The following is a 9594-nucleotide window of genomic DNA, read 5'->3' as shown; positions in this document are numbered from 1 at the left end:
GTCCAAAAATATATTGAAGTAAGGCTGCCAAGAGGACTTGAAAGCGGGGCAGAATTGCAGGAAACCGGTTTCAGGAGGTAGACTGGAATTGCATGTAAAGCATAGGAAAAGAGGCAGAACGTCCACAATGATGCACTTGGCCAAAAAGGGCGTATGCGTTTTTTCCTGAATATATTCAGGAAAAAACGCATACGCCCTTTTTGGCCAACCAAGCAAGCTTGCAAAGGAAATCTGCACTACAATGAAGTCTCACTGCCCCCCGGTCAAAAGGGCCATCTGAAGAAAGTGTAACATCCAGAAAGGCAGGACAGGCCATGGAGAACTGGGAGCATTGTTATGCTGATGGGCGGGATGTAAATTGCCAACAGCCACTCTGGAGAAGTGTATGGTGTTTCCTGAAACATCTAAAAAACAAAGCAACAGAGCCTAGGACATTTCCACTTATGGTCCTATAGCTTAGGGAAATTAAAATAAAAAAGACACAGTCACCCCAAAGTTTGGGACAGCTCTGTTTACAAGAACCTCGTTTACGGTACAAGTTCTATATCACAGAAAGCGAAAAATGGATAAAGAAGTTGTGGTACTTACGTACAATGCAATATCACTCAGCAATGAAATGTATGTCATCAGGCCCGTAACAGCATAATGAGTGGATTCAGGTACGATGATTCTAAGTAAGATAAGTCACACAGAAAAAGAAACATCATAAGATATCACTACTACACGGAATGTAAACTTGGCTACACAGGAACTGAATTACAAAACAGAACACGGTCTCAAATGTAGAAAACCAACTTATGCTTGCTTAAGGGGAAAGGTGAGTTGGGGTGCTGCATAAAACCAGAGATTGAAATTAGCACAGATACCGTTCCACAAGCCAAATATGTAATAGACAAGATCTACTCCTTGCTCAACGAAGAGGACACAACACCCCATATTAAACGCCTAAGAATATACCTGACTAGTAAGAATCTTAAAACCTATGGACTTATTTGTCTCCGAAAGAGAATCAAGCGTGTGTACAGCGGCATAAGCGCAGCAGTGATAGGATTGGTGACGTTTGGTGAGCAAATGCAGACCCTTTGAAGTCATATTGCGTGGTACCTATTCCTTGGGTCTCAACTTTCCAGGTTTAAGGGATTCTTCCTTCAGATAAAACATGCATGTGGAACCCAGAGTATGATCCACCGTGTGATCGGAAAACGTGTTCAAATGTGTCAGTTTTCGTCCGCTGGTACTCGGGTGCAACATTCCAGATGCTTTACTAACACTCTCCCCACTTGGAGAGTCAGTGCCTTTAACCTCCTGTTTGGCCCAGTTCGCAATTTCTGCGGAAGATGAACAGGAATAGGGAGAACCAATGAGAGACTAGCTGGAGGTGTCTGGATGGGCAAATTTAACTCTCATTTCCCACCAGGAAGAGGAATTAACCAAAGGCTCAGCGTGCCATGCCGGAACCACACTAGGGCCTGAAGCAATGCTGCGGTGTTGCGGCCAGCTCACAAAAAAGCGAGTTGAAGAAAGGAGCTCAGGGGCACTGTAATTCACAAACCTGCAGAGTTAAAAATGACAGCTATCGTCCAAAAATATATTGAAGTAAGGCTGCCAAGAGGACTTGAAAGCGGGGCAGAATTGCAGGAAACCGATTTCAGGAGGTAGACTGGAATTGCATGTAAAGCATAAGAAAAGAGGCAGAACGTCCACAATGATGCACTTGGCCAAAAAGGGCGTATGCGATTTTTTCTGAATATATTCAGGAAAAAACGCATACGCCCTTTTTGGCCAACCAAGCAAGCTTGCAAAGGAAATCTGCACTACAATGAAGTCTCACTGCCCCCCGGTCAAAAGGGCCATCTGAAAAAAGTATAACATCCAGAAAGGCAGGACAGGCCATGGAGAACTGGGAGCCTTGTTATGCTGATGGGCGGGATGTAAATTGCCAACAGCCACTCTGGAGAAGTGTATGGTGTTTCCTGAAACATCTAAAAAACAAAGCAACAGAGCCTAGGGCACTTCCACTTATGGTCCTATAGCTTAGGGAAATTAAAATCAAAAAGACACAGCCACCCCAAAGTTTGGGCCGGCTCTGTTTACAAGAATCTCGTTTATGGTACAAGTTCAATATCGCAGAAAGTGAAAAATGGATAAAGAAGTTGTGGTACTTACGTACAATGCAATATCACTCAGGAATGAAATCTATGTCATCAGGCCCGTAGCAGCATAATGAGTGGATTCAGGTACGATGATTCTAAGTGAAATAAGTCACACAGAAAAAGAAACATCATAAGATATCACTAATACACGGAATGTAAACTTGGCTACACAGGAACTGAATTACAAAACAGAACAGGATCTCAAATGTAGAAAACCAACTTATGCTTGCTTAAGGGGAAAGGTGAGTTGGGGTTCTGCATAAAACCAGAGATTGAAATTAGCACAGATACCATTCCATAAGCCAAATAGGTAATAGACAAGAGCTACTCCTTGCTCAACGAAGTGGACTCAACACCCCATATTAAATGCCTAAGAATATACCTGACTAGTAAGAAACTTAACACCTATGGATTTATATGTCTCCGAAAGAGAATCAAGCGTGTGTAAAGCGGCATAAATGCAGCAGTGATAGGATTGGTGAGGTTCGGTGAGCAAATGCAGACCCTTTGAAGTCATATTGCATGGTACCCATTCCATGGGTCTCAACTCTCCAGGTTTAAGGGATTCTTCCTTCAGCTAAAACATGCATGTGGAACCCAGAGTATGATCCACCGTGTGATCGGGAAACGTGTTCAAATGTGTCTCAGTTTTCGTGCCCTGGTACTCGGGTGCAACATTCCAGTCGCTTTACTAACACTCTCCCCACTTGGAGAGTCAGTGCCTTTAACCTCCTGTTTGGCCCAGTTTGCAATTTCTGCGGAAAATGAACAGAAATAGGGAGAACCAATGAGAGACTAGCTGGAGGTGTCTGGACGGGCAAATTTAACTCTCATTTCCCACCAGGAAGAGGAATTAACCAAAGGCTCAGCGTGCCATGCCGGAACCACACTAGGGCCTGAAGCTATGCTGCGGTGTTGCGGCCAGCTCACAAGAAAGCGAGTTGAAGAAAGGAGCTCGGGGCACTGTAATTCACAAACCTGCAGAGTTATAAATGACAGCTATCGTCCAAAAATATATTGAAGTAAGGCTGCCAAGAGGACTTGAAAGTGGGGCAGAATTGCAGGAAACCGATTTCAGGAGGTAGACTGGAATTGCATGTAAAGCATAGGAAAAGAGGCAGAACGTCCACAATGATGCACTTGGCCAAAAAGGGCGTATGCGTTTTTCCCTGAATATATTCAGGAAAAAACGCATACGCCCTTTTTGGCCAACCAAGCAAGCTTGCAAAGGAAATCTGCACTACAATGAAGTCTCACTGCCCCCCGGTCAAAAGGGCCATCTGAAAAAAGTTTAGAATCCAGAAAGGCAGGACAGGCCATGGAGAACTGGGAGCCTTGTTATGCTGATGGGCGGGATGTAAATTGCCAATAGCCTCTCTGGAGAAGTGTATGGTGTTTCCTGAAACATCTACAAAACAAAGCAACAGAGCCTAGGGCACTTCCACTTATGGTCCTATAGCTTAGGGAAATTAAAATCAAAAAGACACAGCCACCATAAAGTTTGGGACGGCTCTGTTTACAAGAACCTCGTTTACGGTACAAGTTCAATATCACAGAAAGCGAAAAATGGATAAAGAAGTTGTGGTACTTACGTACAATGCAATATCACTCAGCAATGAAATCTATTTCATCAGGCCCATAGCAGCATAATGAGTGGATTCAGGTAAGATGATTCTAAGTGAGATAAGTCACACAGAAAAAGAAACATCATAAGATATCACTAATACACGGAATGTAAACTTGGCTACACAGGAACTGAATTACAAAACAGAACAAGGTCTCAAATGTAGAAAACCAACTTATGCTTGCTTAAGGGGAAAGGTGAGTTGGGGTGCTGCATAAAACCAGAGATTGAAATTAGCACAGATACCGTTCCATAAGCCAAATATGTAATAGACAAGAGCTACTCCTTGCTCAACGAAGAGGACTCAACACCCCATATTAAACGTCTAAGAATATACCTGACTAGTAAGAATCTTAAAATCTATGGATTTATATGTCTCCGAAAGAGAATCAAGCGTGTGTACAGTGGCATAAGCGCAGCAGTGATAGGATTGGTGAGGTTCGGTGAGCCAATGCAGAACCTTTGAAGTCATATTGAATGGTACCCATTCCATGGGTCTCAACTCTCCAGGTTTAAGGGATTCTTCCTTCAGCTAAAACATGCATGTGGAACCCAGAGTATGATCCACCGTGTGATCGGGAAACGTGTTCAAATGTGTCTCAGTTTTTGTCCCCTGGTACTCGGGTGCAACATTCCAGACGCTTTACTAAAACTCTCCCCACTTGGAGAGTCAGTGCCTTTAACCTCCTGTTTGACCCAGTTTGCAATTTCTGCGGAAAATGAACAGGAATAGGGAGAACCAACGAGAGACTAGCTGGAGGTGTCTGGACGGGCAAATTTAACTCTCATTTCCCACCAGGAAGAGGAATTAACCAAAGGCTCAGCGTGCCATGCCGGAACCACACTAGGGCCTGAAGCAATCCTGCGGTGTTGCGGCCAGCTCACAAGAAAGCGAGTTGAAGAAAGGAGCTCAGGGGCACTGTAATTCACAAACCTGCAGAGTTAAAAATGACAGCTATCGTCCAAAAATATATTGAAGTAAGGCTGCCAAGAGGACTTGAAAGCGGGGCAGAATTGCAGGAATCCGATTTCAGGAGGTAGACTGGAATTGCATGTAAAGCATAGGAAAAGAGGCAGAACGTCCACAATGATGCACTTGGCCAAAAAGGGCGTATGCGTTTTTTCCTGAATATATTCAGGAAAAAACGCATACGCTCTTTTTGGCCAACCAAGCAAGCTTGCAAAGGAAATCTGCACTACAATGAAGTCTCACTGCCCCCCGGTCAAAAGGGCCATCTGAAAAAAGTATAAAATCCAGAAAGGCAGGACAGGCCATGGAGAACTGGGAGCCTTGTTATGCTGATGGGCGGGATGTAAATTGCCAACAGCCACTCTGGAGAACTGTATGGTGTTTCCTGAAACATCTAAAAAACAAAGCAACAGAGCCTAGGGCACTTCCACTTATGGTCCTATAGCTTAGGGAAATTAAAATCAAAAAGACACAGCCACCCCAAAGTTTGGGCCGGCTCTGTTTACAAGAATCTCGTTTATGGTACAAGTTCAATATCGCAGAAAGTGAAAAATGGATAAAGAAGTTGTGGTACTTACGTACAATGCAATATCACTCAGGAATGAAATCTATGTCATCAGGCCCGTAGCAGCATAATGAGTGGATTCAGGTACGATGATTCTAAGTGAAATAAGTCACACAGAAAAAGAAACATCATAAGATATCACTAATACACGGAATGTAAACTTGGCTACACAGGAACTGAATTACAAAACAGAACAGGATCTCAAATGTAGAAAACCAACTTATGCTTGCTTAAGGGGAAAGGTGAGTTGGGGTGCTGCATAAAACCAGAGATTGAAATTAGCACAGATACCATTCCATAAGCCAAATAGGTAATAGACAAGAGCTACTCCTTGCTCAACGAAGTGGACTCAACACCCCATATTAAATGCCTAAGAATATACCTGACTAGTAAGAATCTTAACACCTATGGATTTATATATCTCCGAAAGAGAATCAAGCGTGTGTACAGCGGCATAAATGCAGCAGTGATAGGATTGGTGAGGTTCGGTGAGCAAATGCAGACCCTTTGAAGTCATATTGCATGGTACCCATTCCATGGGTCTCAACTCTCCAGGTTTAAGGGATTCTTCCTTCAGCTAAAACATGCATGTGGAACCCAGAGTATGATCCACCGTGTGATCGGGAAACGTGTTCAAATGTGTCTCAGTTTTCGTCCCCTGGTACTCGGGTGCAACATTCCAGTCGCTTTACTAACACTCTCCCCACTTGGAGAGTCAGCGCCTTTAACCTCCTGTTTGGCCCAGTTTGCAATTTCTGCGGAAAATGAACAGAAATAGGGAGAACCAATGAGAGACTAGCTGGAGGTGTCTGGACGGGCAAATTTAACTCTCATTTCCCACCAGGAAGAGGAATTAACCAAAGGCTCAGCATGCCATGCCGGAACCACACTAGGGCCTGAAGCAATCCTGCGGTGTTGCGGCCAGCTCACAAGAAAGCGAGTTGAAGAAAGGAGCTCAGGGGCACTGTAATTCACAAACCTGCAGAGTTAAAAATGACAGCTATCGTCCAAAAATATATTGAAGTAAGGCTGCCAAGAGGACTTGAAAGCGGGGCAGAATTGCAGGAATCCGATTTCAGGAGGTAGACTGGAATTGCATGTAAAGCATAGGAAAAGAGGCAGAACGTCCACAATGATGCACTTGGCCAAAAAGGGCGTATGCGTTTTTTCCTGAATATATTCAGGAAAAAACGCATACGCCCTTTTTGGCCAACCAAGCAAGCTTGCAAAGGAAATCTGCAGTACAATGAAGTCTCACTGCCCCCCAGTCAAAAGGGCCATCTGAAAAAAGTGTAAAATCCAGAAAGGCAGGACAGCTCATGGAGAATTGGGAGCCTTGTTATGCTGATGGGCGGGATGTAAATTGCCAACAGCCACTCTGGAGAAGTGTATGGTGTTTCCTGAAACATCTAAAAAACAAAGCAACAGAGCCTAGGGCACTTCCACTTATGGTCGTATAGCTTAGGGAAATTAAAATCAAAAAGACACAGCCACCCCAAAGTTTGGGACGGCTCTGTTTACAAGAACCTTGTTTACGGTACAAGTTCAATATCACAGAAAGCGAAAAATGGATAAAGAAGTTGTGGTACTTACGTACAATGCAATATCACTCAGCAATGAAATCTATGTCATCAGGCCCATAGCAGCATAATGAGTGAATTCAGGTATGATGATTCTAAGTGAGATAAGTCACACAGAAAAAGAAACATCATAAGATATCACTAATACACGGAATGTAAACTTGGCTACACAGGAACTGAATTACAAAACAGAACAAGGTCTCAAATGTAGAAAACCAACTTATGCTTGCTTAAGGGGAAAGGTGAGTTGGGGTGCTGCATAAAACCAGAGATTGAAATTAGCACAGATACCGTTCCATAAGCCAAATATGTAATAGACAAGAGCTACTCCTTGCTCAACGAAGAGGACTCAACACCCCATATTAAACGTCTAAGAATATACCTGACTAGTAAGAATCTTAAAATCTATGGATTTATATGTCTCCGAAAGAGAATCAAGCGTGTGTACAGTGGCATAAGCGCAGCAGTGATAGGATTGGTGAGGTTCGGTGAGCCAATGCAGAACCTTTGAAGTCATATTGAATGGTACCCATTCCATGGGTCTCAACTCTCCAGGTTTAAGGGATTCTTCCCTCAGCTAAAACATGCATGTGGAACCCAGAGTATGATCCACCGTGTGATCGGGAAACGTGTTCAAATGTGTCTCAGTTTTTGTCCCCTGGTACTCGGGTGCAACATTCCAGATGCTTTACTAAAACTCTCCCCACTTGGAGAGTCAGTGCCTTTAACCTCCTGTTTGACCCAGTTTGCAATTTCTGCGGAAAATGAACAGGAATAGGGAGAACCAATGAGAGACTAGCTGGAGGTGTCTGGACGGGCAAATGTAACTCTCATTTCCCACCAGGAAGAGGAATTAACCAAAGGCTCAGCGTGCCATGCCGGAACCACACTAGGGCCTGAAGCAATCCTGCGGTGTTGCGGCCAGCTCACAAGAAAGCGAGTTGAAGAAAGGAGCTCAGGGGCACTGTAATTCACAAACCTGCAGAGTTAAAAATGACAGCTATCGTCCAAAAATATATTGAAGTAAGGCTGCCAAGAGGACTTGAAAGCGGGGCAGAATTGCAGGAATCCAATTTCAGGAGGTAGACTGGAATTGCATGTAAAGCATAGGAAAAGAGGCAGAACGTCCACAATGATGCACTTGGCCAAAAAGGGCGTATGCGTTTTTTCCTGAATATATTCAGGAAAAAACGCATACGCCCTTTTTGGCCAACCAAGCAAGCTTGCAAAGGAAATCTGCACTACAATGAAGTCTCACTGCCCCCCGGTCAAAAGGGCCATCTGAAAAAAGTATAAAATCCAGAAAGGCAGGACAGGCCATGGAGAACTGGGAGCCTTGTTATGCTGATGGGCGGGATGTAAATTGCCAACAGCCACTCTGGAGAAGTGTATGGTGTTTCCTGAAACATCTAAAAAACAAAGCAACAGAGCCTAGGGCACTTCCACTTATGGTCCTATAGCTTAGGGAAATTAAAATCAAAAAGACACAGCCACCCCAAAGTTTGGGCCGGCTCTGTTTACAAGAATCTCGTTTATGGTACAAGTTCAATATCGCAGAAAGTGAAAAATGGATAAAGAAGTTGTGGTACTTACGTACAATGCAATATCACTCAGGAATGAAATCTATGTCATCAGGCCCATAGCAGCATAATGAGTGGATTCAGGTACGATGATTCTAAGTGAAATAAGTCACACAGAAAAAGAAACATCATAAGATATCACTAATACACGGAATATAAACTTGGCTACACAGGAACTGAATTACAAAACAGAACAGGATCTCAAATGTAGAAAACCAACTTATGCTTGCTTAAGGGGAAAGGTGAGTTGGGGTGCTGCATAAAACCAGAGATTGAAATTAGCACAGATACCATTCCATAAGCCAAATAGGTAATAGACAAGAGCTACTCCTTGCTCAACAAAATGGACTCAACACCCCATATTAAATGCCTAAGAATATACCTGACTAGTAAGAATCTTAAAACCTATGGATTTATATGTCTCTGAAAGAGAATCAAGCGTGTCTACAGAGGCATAAATGCAGCAGTAATAGGATTGGTGAGGTTCGGTGAGCAAATGCAGACCCTTTGAAGTCATATTGCATGGTACCCATTCCATGGGTCTCAACTCTCCAGGTTTAAGGGATTCTTCCTTCAGCTAAAACATGCATGTGGAACCCAGAGTATGATCCACCGTGTGATCGGGAAACGTGTTCAAATGTGTCAGATTTCGTCCCCTGGTACTCGGGTGCGACATTCCAGACGCTTTACTAACACTCTCCCCACTTGGAGAGTCAGTGCCTTTAACCTCCTGTTTGGCCCAGTTTGCAATTTCTGCGGAAAATGAACAGGAATAGGGAGAACCAACGAGAGACTAGCTGGAGGTGTCTGGACGGGCAAATTTAACTCTCATTTCCCACCAGGAAGAGGAATTAACCAAAGGCTCAGCATGCCATGCCGGAACCACACTAGGGCCTGAAGCAATCCTGCGGTGTTGCGGCCAGCTCACAAGAAAGCGAGTTGAAGAAAGGAGCTCAGGGGCACTGTAATTCACAAACCTGCAGAGTTAAAAATGACAGCTATCGTCCAAAAATATATTGAAGTAAGGCTGCCAAGAGGACTTGAAAGCGGGGCAGAATTGCAGGAATCCGATTTCAGGAGGTAGACTGGAATTGCATGTAAAGCATAGGAAAGGAGGCAGAA

Source organism: Pseudorca crassidens, chromosome 3 (assembly GCF_039906515.1).
Source record: "Pseudorca crassidens isolate mPseCra1 chromosome 3, mPseCra1.hap1, whole genome shotgun sequence".
In the NCBI taxonomy this organism is placed as follows: domain Eukaryota; kingdom Metazoa; phylum Chordata; class Mammalia; order Artiodactyla; family Delphinidae; genus Pseudorca; species Pseudorca crassidens.
This window is presented reverse-complemented; position numbering follows the sequence as displayed.